This window comes from Salmo salar, unplaced genomic scaffold (assembly GCF_905237065.1).
Source record: "Salmo salar unplaced genomic scaffold, Ssal_v3.1, whole genome shotgun sequence".
Taxonomy (NCBI): Eukaryota; Metazoa; Chordata; class Actinopteri; order Salmoniformes; family Salmonidae; genus Salmo; species Salmo salar.
The window spans coordinates 3,620-20,000 of record NW_025547075.1 but is presented as its reverse complement, the minus strand read 5'-3'; positions in this window follow the sequence as shown (position 1 = coordinate 20,000).

Here is a 16,381-nt window from a genome sequence, read left to right as displayed (position 1 = left end):
GAGTAATGAATCAGAGATGAGAAGTGGGTCGGTTTATGAAATATACATCAGTAATATACATTAGTAATATACATTAGGAACAGTAATATACATTAGCAATACACATTAGTAATATACATTAGGAACAGTAATACACATTAGTAAAATACATTAGTAAAATACATTAGTAAAATACATTAGTAAAATACATTAGTAATATACATTAGTAAAATACATTAGTAATATACATTAGTAAAATACATTAGTAATATACATTAGTAAAATACATTAGTAATATACATTAGTAAAATACATTAGTAATATACATTAGTAATATACATTAGTAATATACATTAGTAACATTAGTAAAATACATTAGTAATATACATTAGTAACATTAGTAATATACATTAGTAATATACATTAGTAATATACATTAGTAACATTAGTAAAATACATTAGTAATATACATTAGTATCATGACTGTCTACAGAACACGGTTATTCAAATATTCCAACAGACATTAGTATTCAAACACTTGTGTGAATATTAATTAAGCAAAAATAAAATAAAAAATAAAAAGGCAATTTTAACACTGAAAAGGCTTTTTCTAAATTCAATTCAAATATCCATGTGACATCGTTACATACAAGGATATGCCATGACATAATTAATTTAATAAAACAACAAACGTTTCAATATAGTTGTTATTAGGTGAAAGGTACGCCCCATAAAAAGACCGGTAGCCAACCGGTAGCCTTCATGTGTAGCTAGTTGTTTACGTTGACCAATCAAAGCGGCTGAGAGGCTCAACGTGTAACAGGTAGAGTGAGTACAATAAACGCGAGAAGGAATACAATTACGGAATTAAAAGTTAGCGAAATTAAAAGTTAGCAGGCTACGACGAGCAACCGACAGGAAGGCTGTTGTTTTTAAACTGAACGGGGTAGGGGAGAAAAGCTCGTTACGCGGCCTCAATTAGCCTAGCTAGCTATAGCTGGCTAGCTTCTCTAGGCTACTCCAGTCAATACATGCACTGTTACATGAGATGATAAATGACATTGTGGCTGCTAACAGTTAGCTAGCCTTGGCTGTAGCCGAATAGCCTTGGCGTCGCTCCCTCAATCTGTTCACTAGACACACCAGCCCCCTCCACAGCTGCAGCAATAGAGTGCCAGTAGTGCTCAGGTTAAAAACTTAAAAAAAAAAAATATATATATATATATATATATATAAAAAAAACTTGTATTTCGAATATCTGGATATCCGAGAAAAATATATGTCACTATTCAAATAGTGAAATTATTTCAAACTCCTATTCGTTAGGAGGAAGGAGTTTCAGATAGCCCCTGAATTAATCACAACCACAACACTGGTTATAATGTAATGAATCACCAACCAACCACACTGGTTATAATGTAATGAATCACCAACCACAACACACTGGTTATAATGTAATGAATCACCAACCACAACACACTGGTTATAATGTAATGAATCACCAACCAACCACACTGGTTATAATGTAATGAATCACCAACCAACCACACTGGTTATAATGTAATGAATCACCAACCACAACACACTGGTTATAATGTAATGAATCACCAACCACAACACACTGGTTATAATGTAATGAATCACCAACCAACCACACTGGTTATAATGTAATGAATCACCAACCAACCACACTGGTTATAATGTAATGAATCACCAACCAACCACACTGGTTATAATGCAATGAATCACCAACCAACCACACTGGTTATAATGTAATGAATCACCAACCACAACACACTGGTTATAATGTAATGAATCACCAACCAACCACACTGGTTATAATGTAATGAATCACCAACCAACCACACTGGTTATAATGTAATGAATCACCAACCAACCACACACTGGTTATAATGTAATGAATCACCAACCAACCACACTGGTTATAATGTAATGAATCACCAACCAACCACACTGGTTATAATGTAATGAATCACCAACCAACCACACTGGTTATAATCTAATGAATCACCAACCACAACACACTGGTTATAATGCAATGAATCACCAACCACAACACACTGGTTATAATGTAATGAATCACCAACCAACCACACTGGTTATAATGTAATGAATCACCAACCACAACACACTGGTTATAATGTAATGAATCACCAACCACAACACACTGGTTATAATGTAATGAATCACCAACCACAACACACTGGTTATAATGTAATGAATCACCAACCACAACACACTGGTTATAATGTAATGAATCACCAACCAACCACACTGGTTATAATGTAATGAATCACCAACCACAACACACTGGTTATAATGTAATGAATCACCAACCAACCACACTGGTTATAATGTAATGAATCACCAACCACAACACACTGGTTATAATGTAATGAATCACCAACCAACCACACTGGTTATAATGTAATGAATCACCAACCACAACACACTGGTTATAATGTAATGAATCACCAACCAACCACACTGGTTATAATGTAATGAATCACCAACCACACTGGTTATAATGTAATGAATCACCAACCAACCACACTGGTTATAATGTAATGAATCACCAACCAACCACACTGGTTATAATCTAATGAATCACCAACCACAACACACTGGTTATAATGTAATGAATCACCAACCAACCACACTGGTTATAATGTAATGAATCACCAACCACAACACACTGGTTATAATCTAATGAATCACCAACCACAACACACTGGTTATAATGTAATGAATCACCAACCAACCACACTGGTTATAATGTAATGAATCACCAACCAACCACACTGGTTATAATGTAATGAATCACCAACCACAACACACTGGTTATAATGTAATGAATCACCAACCAACCACACTGGTTATAATGTAATGAATCACCAACCAACCACACTGGTTATAATGTAATGAATCACCAACCAACCACACTGGTTATAATGTAATGAATCACCAACCAACCACACTGGTTATAATGTAATGAATCACCAACCAACCACACTGGTTATAATGTAATGAATCACCAACCAACCACACTGGTTATAATGTAATGAATCACCAACCAACCACACTGGTTATAATGTAATGAATCACCAACCAACCACACTGGTTATAATGTAATGAATCACCAACCACAACACACTGGTTATAATGTAATGAATCACCAACCAACCACACTGGTTATAATGTAATGAATCACCAACCACAACACACTGGTTATAATGTAATGAATCACCAACCAACCACAACACTGGTTATAATGTAATGAATCACCAACCAACCACACTGGTTATAATGCAATGAATCACCAACCAACCACACTGGTTATAATGTAATGAATCACCAACCAACCACACTGGTTATAATGTAATGAATCACCAACCAACCACACTGGTTATAATGTAATGAATCACCAACCACAACACACTGGTTATAATGTAATGAATCACCAACCAACCACACTGGTTATAATGTAATGAATCACCAACCACAACACACTGGTTATAATGTAATGAATCACCAACCACAACACACTGGTTATAATGTAATGAATCACCAACCAACCACAACACTGGTTATAATGTAATGAATCACCAACCAACCACACTGGTTATAATGTAATGAATCACCAACCACAACACACTGGTTATAATGTAATGAATCACCAACCAACCACACTGGTTATAATGTAATGAATCACCAACCAACCACACTGGTCTGGTTATAATATTGTCATGGATGACTGTGGTTATAATGTAATATAATGACTGAGGAGAAAGTTGTCTACTGTTTTCCCTTTTCCCAAAACAGACATCTGTCCCGTATGTAGATACATGGGCTCCAAGACGATACAGGAACAATACGTTTTAGTTCGAAACGAATCGGAGCGATTCGGTTTGATTAGAGGAACGAATCGGAGCGATTCGGTTTGATTAGAGGAACGAATCAATGCGATTCGGTTTGATTAGAGGAACGAATCGGAGCGATTCGGTTTGATTAGAGGAACGAATCAGAGCGATTCGGTTTGATTAGAGGAACGAATCAGAGCGATTCGGTTTGATTAGAGGAACGAATCAGAGCGATTCGGTTTGATTAGAGGAACGAATCAATGCGATTCGGGTTGATTAGAGGAACGAATCAGAGCGATTCGATTTGATTAGAGGAATTAGTGTGTGTGTGTGTGTGTGGTTAGATTCCTCTGGTCCATTACAGGGCTAGGTATGGGGTCCATGACCAATAAGGGATAATGTTAAGTTCCTCTGGTCTATTACAGGGCTAGGTATGGGGTCCATGACCAATAAGGGATAACGTTAGATTCCTCTGGTCCATTACAGGGCTAGGTATGGAGTCCATGACCAATAAGGGATAATGTTAAGTTCCTCTGGTCTATTACAGGGCTAGGTATGGGGTCCATGACCAATAAGGGATAATGTTAAGTTCCTCTGGTCTATTACAGGGCTAGGTATGGGGTCCATGACCAATAAGGGATAATGTTAAGTTCCTCTGGTCTATTACAGGGCTAGGTATGGGGTCCATGACCAATAAGGGATAATGTTAAGTTCCTCTGGTCCATTACAGGGCTAGGTATGGGGTCCATGACCAATAAGGGATAATGTTAAGTTCCTCTGGTCTATTACAGGGCTAGGTATGGGGTCCATGACCAATAAGGGATAATGTTAAGTTCCTCTGGTCTATTACAGGGCTAGGTATGGGGTCCATGACCAATAAGGGATAATGTTAAGTTCCTCTGGTCCATTACAGGGCTAGGTATGGGGTCCATGACCAATAAGGGATAATGTTAAGTTCCTCTGGTCTATTACAGGGCTAGGTATGGGGTCCATGACCAATAAGGGATAATGTTAAGTTCCTCTGGTCCATTACAGGGCTAGGTATGGGGTCCATGACCAATAAGGGATAACGTTAGATTCCTCTGGTCCATTACAGGGCTAGGTATGGAGTCCATGACCAATAAGGGATAACGTTAGATTCCTCTGGTCCATTACAGGGCTAGGTATGGAGTCCATGACCAATAAGGGATAACGTTAGGTTCCTCTGGTCCATTACAGGACTCCATGTAGTCCGTCTATAGCCAGATGAGAGTTGGTTCTGAGGCGATAGTTTAGGCTACTTTATTCCCGGGAAAAATACACCATTTTCAACAGCGAAAAGACCAATTACATTGGTCGTCACTCGTCTAATAAAGCCTAATATTGCGTCAAGTTATTTTACATTTAAGTCATTTAGCAGACGCTCTTATCCGGAGCGACTTACAAATTGGTGCATTCACCTTATTGATATCCAGTGGAACAACCACTTTACAATAGTAGCATTTTACAAACATTTGAATGTTGAAGGGAACGCGCGGATGTACCAGATCACGAATAGGCCTACCTCTCAGTGGTCTCACGTCTGACTGGGACATTGATGTTGCCTGAACTTTCAGATCAATAACTGTCAACGCTCAGTTAGACACCAAAGGAGAGGACGCAGTGGTCACAAAAGATAATAGGTTATTTTCTGAAGTCATACGAACAAAACTAAAATTGTAAACCGACATCTTAACGTTTAAATCGATTTTTATGACCGATGCATAACATTTGAACAGGGGAACCGATGCATATTGGTGAATCGTTACATCACTTACACACACACACCACCCACCCACCCACCCACCCACCCACCCACCCACCCACACACACACACACACACACACACACACACACACACACACACACACACACACACACACACACACACACACACACACACCAGGAAGTAGGTTGGAGTTTAAAACCTACAGGACAGTAGCTCTCCGTTCCGGAACATTCCTTCCTAAATCCCATTCTGATTGGGTGGCCTCTTGTTCCACCATAGACACAGCATCATGCCAGCCCGCAGCATTGCAAGGTGATAACTAGAGGGTTTATTTGCATCCTGACCAACACCTTTATCACTGTAATCATTGGTACGACTTCCCCTGTCTGGTTCATTACCATGGGATCTCCTAACAGAGATATGGAATGGAGAGAGACGGGGGAAGAAAACAAATCTGTCTCCAGGCCAGGGGAACAGGGGAAGTCCTAGTGATGCTAAAGGAGAGGAGTAACAGGTGATAAAGGTCAGGATGCAAATACAAAAAAATCAAACTTTATTAGTCACATGCACCGATTACGACATGTGTAGACTTTACCGTGAAATGCTTACTTAACAAGCCCTGCTGGCATTTCACAGGAAGGACTATAGATGTAACACACGTACAATAGACATGGCTGGCCCCAGGAGCCACAAGCATTTCAACCCACACCAGCAATAACTTCTGCTAAACACGTGTATGTGACCAATACAATGTGATTTGATTTGATGTGGGTGCTAATCACTTCCTGTCTGTTATTTGCATGTGTAATAAAGTGTGAAAGCAGGTTGCATTGGGCTAAATCAATCAGCCCTGACCTTGTCTAGCCATGCGACTGTCACATTTAGGAATCAATTACTTCATCAATGGAGGGGGAAAGATAGGAAATTCCAGTGTAACACCGGCCATCAAAATGGAACGGCTGGGCTGTCAGAGCAATGAAGCTATATCACGACCATATCTGACTGGATCTTCTGAATGCCATTTTAAATTATCGCTGTCTGGGTTTAATGACATTCCATTTCATAAGGACAACAGGTTTAATGACAAAGTGGAATCGTGTTTCCATTTCATAAGGACAACAGGTTTAATGACAAGGTGGAATCGTGTTTCTATTTCATAAGGACAACAGGTTGGGCTGTGGGAGGACAGGAGAGGAGAGGAGAGGAGGGAGGAGAAGAAGGGAGTAGAGGAGGAAGGGAAGATAGGGGAGGAGGAGGAAGGGAGGATAGGGGAGGAAGGGAGAAGAGGAGGAAGGGGGATAGGGGAGGAGAAATGGAGAAGAGGAGGAAGGGAGGAGGAAGGGAGGAAGGAAGGAGAGGAAGAAGGGAGGATAGGGGAGGAGAAATGGAGAAGAGGAGGAATGGAGGAAGGAAGGCGAGGAGAGGAGGAAGGGAGGAGGAAGGGAGGAGTGGAGAGGTAAAGATTAGTGATGGGTGAAAAGAATCGATACAGTTACATGTCGGGATATTATTTTTGACGATATATCGTATTGTTTTTACAATATTGCAATATTATTTTTGCGTTAGTTGGCTGTACCTGGACCAAAACTCCAATATTTTTCCTTCATAGCTTGTTCTCAATCTTCTTATTAAATAAGGAGTCAATTTGATTTAGCACTTTCATTTCCATTATCAATCAAAACCCGTTTTCTCATGGCTTTTTCTTGTCCCTCTGCAGCAGACATATGGGTTATATGTTTATATGTTTGGAAGACCGAATCGCAATAAAATCACAGTATCGAATCGCAATACATATAGAATTGTGAAAATCGTAATAAATATCTTATTGGCCCCTAAGTATGGTGATATCGTATGATGAGATCTCTGGCCATTCCCAGGAAATAGGAGGAGAGGGAAAAACAGGAGAAGAGAAGAGAGGAAAAGGGAGGAGAGGAGAAGAAGAGAAGGGAGGGAGGAGAGGAGAGGAGAGAGAAGGGAGGAGAGGAGAGGAGAGAGAAGGGAGGAAAGGAGAGAGAAGGGAGGAAAGGAGAGAGAAGGGAGGAAAGGAGAGAGAAGGGAGGGAGGAGCGGAGAGGAGAGAGAAGGGAGGAGCGGAGAGGAGAGGAGAGAGAAGGGAGAAGAGGAGAGAGAAGGGAGGAGAGGAGAGGAGAGAGAAGGGAGGAGAGGAGAGAGAAGGGAGGAGCGGAGAGGAGAGGAGAGAGAAGGGAGGAGAGGAGAGAGAAGGGAGGAGAGGAGAGAGAAGGGAGGAGCGGAGAGGAGAGGAGAGAGAAGGGAGGAGAGGAGAGAGAAGGGAGGAGCGGAGAGGAGAGGAGAGAGAAGGGAGGAAAGGAGAGAGAAGGGAGGAAAGGAGAGAGAAGGGAGGGAGGAGTGGAGAGGAGAGAGAAGGGAGGAGAGGAGAGAGAAGGGAGGAGAGGAGAGAGAAGGGAGGAGAGGAGAGAGAAGGGAGGAGAGGAGAGAGAAGGGAGGAGCGGAGAGGAGAGGAGAGAGAAGGGAGGAGAGGAGAGAGAAGGGAGGAGAGGAGAGAGAAGGGAGGAGCGGAGAGGAGAGGAGAGAGAAGGGAGGAGAGGAGAGAGAAGGGAGGAGAGAAGAGAGAAGGGAGGAGAGGAGAGAGAAGGGAGGGAGGAGTGGAGAGGAGAGGAGAGAGAAGGGAGGAGAGGAGAGAGAAGGAGGAAAGGAGAGAGAAGGGAGGAAGGAGTGGAGAGGAGAGAGAAGGGAGGAGAGGAGAGAGAAGGGAGGGAGGAGTGGAGAGGAGAGAGAAGGGAGGAAAGGAGAGAGAAGGGAGGAAGGAGTGGAGAGGAGAGAGAAGGGAGGAGAGGAGAGAGAAGGGAGGAGAGGAGAGGAGAGAGAAGGGAGGAGAGGACAGAGAAGGGAGGAGAGAAGAAGAGAAGGGTAGTTGAATGGGAGGAGAGGAGAATGGGGAGAGGAGGGAGGAGGAGAGGAGAATGGGGAGAGGAGGGAGGAGGAGAGCAGTACCTCCCTGTAACAGCCACAGGCTGCAGAGACACTAATCCCCCTCTATTTTACTGGCACAGCGAGGAGGGTGTGCCTGTTAGTGTGTGTTATATGGGAATGTGTCACGGTAACCATATCTGGTAACTGGAAGGAATCCACAGTCAGACACCCTTATATATCTCCTTTCTCCTACTTTCTCATCCTCCACATCCCCCCTTCCTTCCCCCCTCTCCATCCCATCCCCCTCTCCATCCCATCCCCCCCTCTCCACCCCAGCCACCCCCTCTCCATCCCCCCTTCCTTCCCCCTCTCCATCCCATCCCCCCCCTCTCCACCCCAGCCACCCCCTCTCCATCCCAGCCACCCCCCTCTCCATCCCCCCTCCATCCCAGCCACCCCCCTCTCCATCCCCCCTCTCCATCCCAGCCACCTCCCCCTCTCCATCCCACCTCCCCTCTCCATCCCACCTCCCCTCTCCATCCCACCTCCCCTCTCCATCCCACCTCCCCCTCTCCATCCCATCCCCCTCTCCACCCCAGCCACCCCCTCTCCATCCCAGCCACCCCCCCCTTCCTTCCCCCCTCTCCATCCCATCCCCCCCTCTCCACCCCAGCCACCCCCCTCTCCATCCCAGCCACCCCCTCCTCATCCCAGCCACCCCCTCTCCATCCCAGCCACCTCCCCCTCTCCATCCCACCTCCCCTCTCCATCCCACCTCCCCTCTCCATCCCACCTCCCCTCTCCATCCCACCTCCCCTCTCCATCCCAGCCACCCCCTCCTCATCCCAGCCACCCCCTCTCCATCCCAGCCACCTCCCCTCTCCATCCCACCTCCCCCTCTCCACCCCAGCCACCCCCCTCTCCATCCCAGCCACCCCCCTCTCCATCCCCCCCTCCATCCCAGCCACCCCCCTCCTCATCCCAGCCACCCCCCCTCTCCATCCCAGCCACCCCCCTCTCCATCCCAGCCACCCCCCTCTCCATCCCAGCCACCTCCCCCTCTCCATCCCAGCCACCCCCTCTCCATCCCACCTCCCCCTCTCCATCCCAGCCACCCCCCCTCTCCATCCCACCGCCCCCTCTCCATCCCACCTCCCCCTCTCCATCCCACCTCCCCTCTCCATCCCAGCCACCCCCCTCCTCATCCCAGCCACCCCCCTCTCCATCCCAGCCACCTCCCCCTCTCCATCCCACCTCCCCCTCTCCATCCCACCTCCCCCTCTCCATCCCAGCCACCCCCTCCTCATCCCAGCCACCCCCCCTCTCCATCCCAGCCACCCCCCCTCTCCATCCCAGCCAACCACATCTCCCACCTAGGACAAGCTACAGACAGTTGTGAGAAGATACTAATGTCTGCGTACCGTACTGTATGACTGGAATAGTGTGGGAGGCAGCCTATATGACGAGCTGACTGCGACCATCTATATTACTCAGCATGCCTGGAACAGCCAGTGGATTGGGCTCTAGGTAGAAGCTGCTATGAAACACGGATGGATCTAGGATCAGCTAATGAACACCCTAACCTTAAAGCTACAATATACCAATTTTTGTTGGGGGCGACCCGACCAAATTCACATAGAAAAGTGCGTTATAGATCTGTCATTCTCATTGAACGCAAGTCTAAGAAGCGGTAGATATGTTCTATATAGAATTGTTCTATGCTTCCCGTTCTTAAGTTTCGTTTTGAGTCTTTTACTTTAGGTTTTGTACACCAGCTTCAAACAGTTAAAAATAAAATATTTTTAGGTAATGGAAAATATATTTCACAGCGGTTTAGGATGGTACAATGATTCTCTACACTCAGTGATTGTTATGTCACATAAACTGAAATTAGGTGAACTATTATAGAATGTTAGCGAGTAAGAAATGGCGGAGCGATATTGCACCTTTAAAAAGGGGCGACAATGAGATACTGACGTAGTATCAGTGTCTACAGGATCACGTGACGGTCATGACATTGTCAGCCGGTGATTGCCATGCAAATATCTGCCCGGTCTCACGGTAATTGACCGTTAGTCAACATGAACACGTTTAGAAAACCAGGTTCCATGCATAACCTACAAGCCACTGATGAGACCTTTGGAACATCTATATTTAAAAAAATATATATACAGATATATAAAATATAGATATATTGTCACAAACGTCGATGAAGGTTGGACCAAAACGAAGCGGGTAAAGTGCTCATCTTCTTTTATTATTTAAATAAAGTGAACACTTAAACAAAAATAACAAACCGACAAACAACAGTTCCATAAGGCACATAGGCTATACCGAAAACAACTACCCACAAAACCCAAAGGAAAAAACAGGCTGCCTAAGTATGGCCTCCAATTAGAGACAACGAAAGACACCTGCCTCTGATTGGAAACCATACTCGGCCACACATTAGAAAATAAACATAGAAAAAGAAAACTAGAACATATCCCCTGGAAACAAACCTCAAAACACACAGAAACAACACCCCCCCCTGCCACGCCCTGACCATACTACAATGACAAATGACCCCTTTACTGGTCAGGACGTGAAAAATATAATATAAAACAATATTTTAAAATAGCCTACCAATACCTACGTCACAATAAATCCATGATGTATTTTAGGCAGGTCTAAAGGAACATTATGATATGAAGAAAATGTTGCCTATTTCAGAAGAACAGAACAGCATCTGATCTGGCTATGCCATATGGCTGTGGGGCTACACTAGTTAATTTGACATGGAAGATCTGCTTATTTTATATTATTTTATAGTTAGAACAACACAATTGAACATAGCTGAATAAAATACAAAAGGATATTTTTCCCCCGAACAATTTCCAAGGAAACATGTGGCTTGCTTTGTTTCTTGTGCAGGCTGAACACACTTCATCAGTCTCTCATTCATAATTTGACAAGCACTTGATAATATTCTCACCCATCAGACTATTTTCCATTTAATCTGGTCTTTACATATAGCCTACTAACAGTATATGTGTGGAATTACATAGAAAAAATATATATAAAACGCAACATGCAACAATTTCAAAGAATTTACTGAGTTACAGTTCATATAAGGAAATCAGTCAATTGAAATAAATTCATTAGGTCCTCATCTATGGATTTCACATGACTGTATACATCTGTTGGTCACAGATACAGTGCTGTTATCCACTCCCAAGTGGAGCCTGAAAACATCAGCTGTTATCCACTCCCAAGTGGAGCCTGAAAACATCAGCTGTTATCCACTCCCAAGTGGAGCCTGAAAACATCAGCTGGAAGTGGGACAAGATGGAGGTTTAGGTCTGGTGAGAGTGGGACAAGATGGAGGTTTAGGTCTGGTGAGAGTGGGACAAGATGGAGGTTTAGGTCTGGTGGAGAGTGGGACAAGATGGAGGTTTAGGTCTGGTGAGAGTGGGACAAGATGGAGGTTTAGGGTCTGGTGAGAGTGGGACAAGATGGAGGTTTAGTTCTGGTGAGAGTGGGACAAGATGGAGGTTTAGGTCTGGTGAGAGTGGGACAAGATGGAGGTTTAGGTCTGGTGAGAGTGGGACAAGATGGAGGTTTAGGTCTGGTGGAGAGTGGGACAAGATGGAGGTTTAGGTCTGGTGAGAGTGGGACAAGATGGAGGTTTAGGTCTGGTGAGAGTGGGACAAGATGTAGGTTTAGGTCTGGTGAGAGTGGGACAAGATGGAGGTTTAGGTCTGGTGAGAGTGGGACAAGATGGAGGTTTAGGTCTGGTGAGAGTGGGACAAGATGGAGGTTTAGGTCTGGTGAGAGTGGGACAAGATGGAGGTTTAGGTCTGGTGGAGAGTGGGACAAGATGGAGGTTTAGGTCTGGTGAGAGTGGGACAAGATGGAGGTTTAGATCTGACGGAAGTGGACAAAGAAGCTCTGCATTGTGAAAGGTGCAACATACACAAACACACTAAACATGTCTTATTGTAACAGACTGGAGGAACCTCTGAACAGGCTGATGAAAAGTTTTAGAGCTGGGGGAACAAAGACGCTCTGCATTGCATGTCATCGACATTAGGGAGAAGTGAAAGGCCTTAGCCCTGAGAACATGGGTCTTGTTACAAAGTTAGTGTAATGTTATTACAGCGTTGGTTTAACCTGTTAGGGCTAGGGGGGCAGTATTGACACGGCTGGATAAAAAACGTACCCGATTTAATCTGGTTACTACTCCTGCCCAGTAACTAGAATATATATATAATTATTGGCTTTGGATAGAAAACACCCTAGAGTTTCTAAAACTGTTTGAATGGTGTCTGTGAGTATAACAGAACTCATATGGCAGGCCAAAACCTGAGAAGATTCCATGCAAGAAGTGGCCTGTCTGACAAGTTGTGTTTCATCTTGGCTCTTTTTATTGAAGACTGAGGATCTTTGCTATAACGTGACACTTCCTACGGCTCCCATAGGCTCTCAGAGCCCGGGAAAAAGCTGAACGATATCGAGGCAGCCTCTGGCTGAAACACTTTATCTCGTTTGGCAAGTGGCCGATCAGAGTACTATGGGCTTAGGTGTGTGCCCGAGTCGACCCCATGCTTTATTTTCTTTTGTCTGTTTACCTAAACGCAGATACCCGGTCGGAATATTATCGCTTTTTTATGAGAAAAATGGCATAAAGATTGATTTTAAACAGCGGTTGACATGCTTCGAAGTACGGTAATGGAATATTTAGACATTTTTTGTCAAGAATTGCGCCATGCTCGTCACCCTTATTTACCCTTTCGGATAGTGTCTTGAACGCGCGAACAAAACGCCGCTATTTGGATATAACGATGGATTATTTTGGACCAAACCAACATTTGTTATTGAAGTAGAAGTCCTGAGAGTGCATTCTGACGAAGACAGCAAAGGTAATAACATTTTTCTTATAGTAAATCTGACTTTGGTGAGTGCTAAACTTGCTGGGTGTCTAAATAGCAAGCCCTGTGATGCCGGGCTATCTACTGAGAATATTGCAAAATGTGCTTTCACCGAAAAGCTATTTTAAAATCGGACATATCGAGTGCATAGAGGAGTTCTGTATCTATAATTCTTAAAATAATTGTTATGCTTTTTGTGAACGTTTATCGTGAGTAATTTAGTAAATTCACCGGCAGTGTTCGATGGGAATGCTAGTCACATGCTAGTCACATGCTAATGTAAAAAGCTGTTTTTTGATATAAATATGAACTTGATTGAACAAAACTTGCATGTATTGTATAACATAATGTCCTAGGGTTGTCATCTGATGAAGATCATCAAAGGTTAGTGCTACATTTAGCTGTGGTTTGGGTTTATGTGACATTATATGCTAGCTTGAAAAATGGGTGTCTGATTATTTCTGGCTGGGTACTCTGCTGACATAATCTAATGTTTTGCTTTCGTTGTAAAGCCTTTTTGAAACCGGACAGTGTGGTTAGATTAACGAGAGTCTTGTCTTTAAAATGGTGTAAAATAGTCATATGTTTGAAAAATTGAAGTTTTTGCATTTTTGAGGAATTTGAATATCGCACCACGGGATTACACTGGCTGTTGAGTAGGTGGGACGCAAGCATCCCACCTAGCCCATAGAGGTTAAAGGCGGCAGGGCATGACACAGAGCATCCCACCTAGCCCATAGAGGTTAAAGGCGGCAGGGCATGACACAGAGCATCCCACCTAGCCCATAGAGGTTAAAGGTGGCAGGGCATGACACAGAGCATCCCACCTAGCCCATAGAGGTTAAAGGCGGCAGGGCATGACACAGAGCATCCCACCTAGCCCATAGAGGTTAAAGGCGGCAGGGCATGACACAGAGCATCCCACCTAGCCCATAGAGGTTAAAGGCGGCAGGGCATGACACAGAGCATCCCACCTAGCCCATAGAGGTTAAAGGCGGCAGGGCATGACACAGAGCATCCCACCTAGCCCATAGAGGTTAAAGGCGGCAGGGCATGACACAGAGCATCCCACCTAGCCCATAGAGGTTAAAGGCGGCAGGGCATGACACAGAGCATCCCACCTAGCCCATAGAGGTTAAAGGCGGCAGGGCATGACACAGAGCATCCCACCTAGCCCATAGAGGTTAAAGGCGGCAGGGCATGACACAGAGCATCCCACCTAGCCCATAGAGGTTAAAGGCGGCAGGGCATGACACAGAGCATCCCACCTAGCCCATAGAGGTTAAAGGCGGCAGGGCATGACACAGAACATCCCTAAACCAACCTGCTATAGATACAAAGACCAGCTATCTGGAATGAGTTTAGTCTTGATGGACTGTGTGTGTGTTACATGGAATGAGTTTAGTCTTGATGGACTGTGTGTGTGTGTTACATGGAATGAGTTTAGTCTTGATGGACTGTGTGTGTGTGTTACATGGAATGAGTTTAGTCTTGATGGACTGTGTGTGTGTTACATGGAATGAGTTTAGTCTTTACACACTAACGTAGACCAGGGGAACACTAGGACTAGTCTTGTGAAAGACATTCATCTCTGTTCTATCTCCTAGTGGACAGTGTTCTGTTCTATCTCCTAGTGGACAGTGTTCTGTTCTATCTCCACAGTGTTCTGTTCTATCTCCTAGTGGACAGTGTTCTGTTCTATCTCCTAGTGGACAGTGTTCTGTTCTATCTCCTAGTGAACAGTGTTCTGTTCTATTTCCTAGTGGACAGTGTTCTGTTCTATCTCCTAGTGGACAGTGTTCTGTTCTATCTCCTAGTGGACAGTGTTCTGTTCTATCTCCTAGTGGACAGTGTTCTGTTCTATCTCCTAGTGGACAGTGTTCTGTTCTATCTCCTAGTGAACAGTGTTCTATCTCCTAGTGGACAGTGTTCTGTTCTATCTCCTAGTGGACAGTGTTCTGTTCTATCTCCTAGTGGACAGTGTTCTGTTCTATCTCCTAGTGAACAGTGTTCTGTTCTATCTCCTAGTGGACAGTGTTCTGTTCTATCTCCTAGTGCACAGTGTTCTGTTCTATCTCCTAGTGGACAGTGTTCTGTTCTATCTCCTAGTGAACAGTGTTCTGTTCTATCTCCTAGTGGACAGTGTTCTGTTCTATCTCCTAGTGGACAGTGTTCTGTTCTATCTCCTAGTGGACAGTGTTCTGTTCTATCTCCTAGTGGACAGTGTTCTGTTCTATCTCCTAGTGGACAGTGTTCTGTTCTATCTCCTAGTGGACGGTGTTCTGTTCTATCTCCTAGTGGACAGTGTTCTGTTCTATCTCCTAGTGGACAGTGTTCTGTTCTATTTCCTAGTGGACAGTGTTCTGTTCTATCTCCACAGTGTTCTGTTCTATCTCCTAGTGAACAGTGTTCTGTTCTATTCTCCCATTCTTCTCTGCAGATCCTCTCAAACTCTGTCAGGTTGGATGGGGAGCGTTGCTGCACAGCTATTTTCAGGTCTCTCCAGTAATGTTTGATCGGGTTCAAGTCCGGGGTCTGGGTGGGCCACTCAAGGACATTCAGAGACTTGTCCCGAAGCCACTCCTGCGTTGTCTTGGCTGTGTGCTTAGGGTCATTGTCCTGTTGGAAGGTGAACCTTCACCCCAGTCTGAGGTCCTGAGCGCTCTGGAGCAGGTTTTCATCAAGGATCTCTCGTACGGAAGGTGAACCTTCACCCCAGTCTGAGGTCCTGAGCGCTCTGGAGCAGGTTTTCATCAAGGATCTCTCTGTACTTTTCTCTGTTAATCTTTCCCTCGATCCTGACTAGTTTCCCAGTCCCTGCTGCTGAAAAACATCCCCACAGCATGATGCTGCCACCACCACGCTTCACCGTAGAGGTGGTGCCAGGTTTCCTTCAGACATGATGCTTGGCATTCAGGCCAAAGACTTCAATCTTGGTTTCATCAGACCAGAGAATCTTGTTTCTCATGGTCT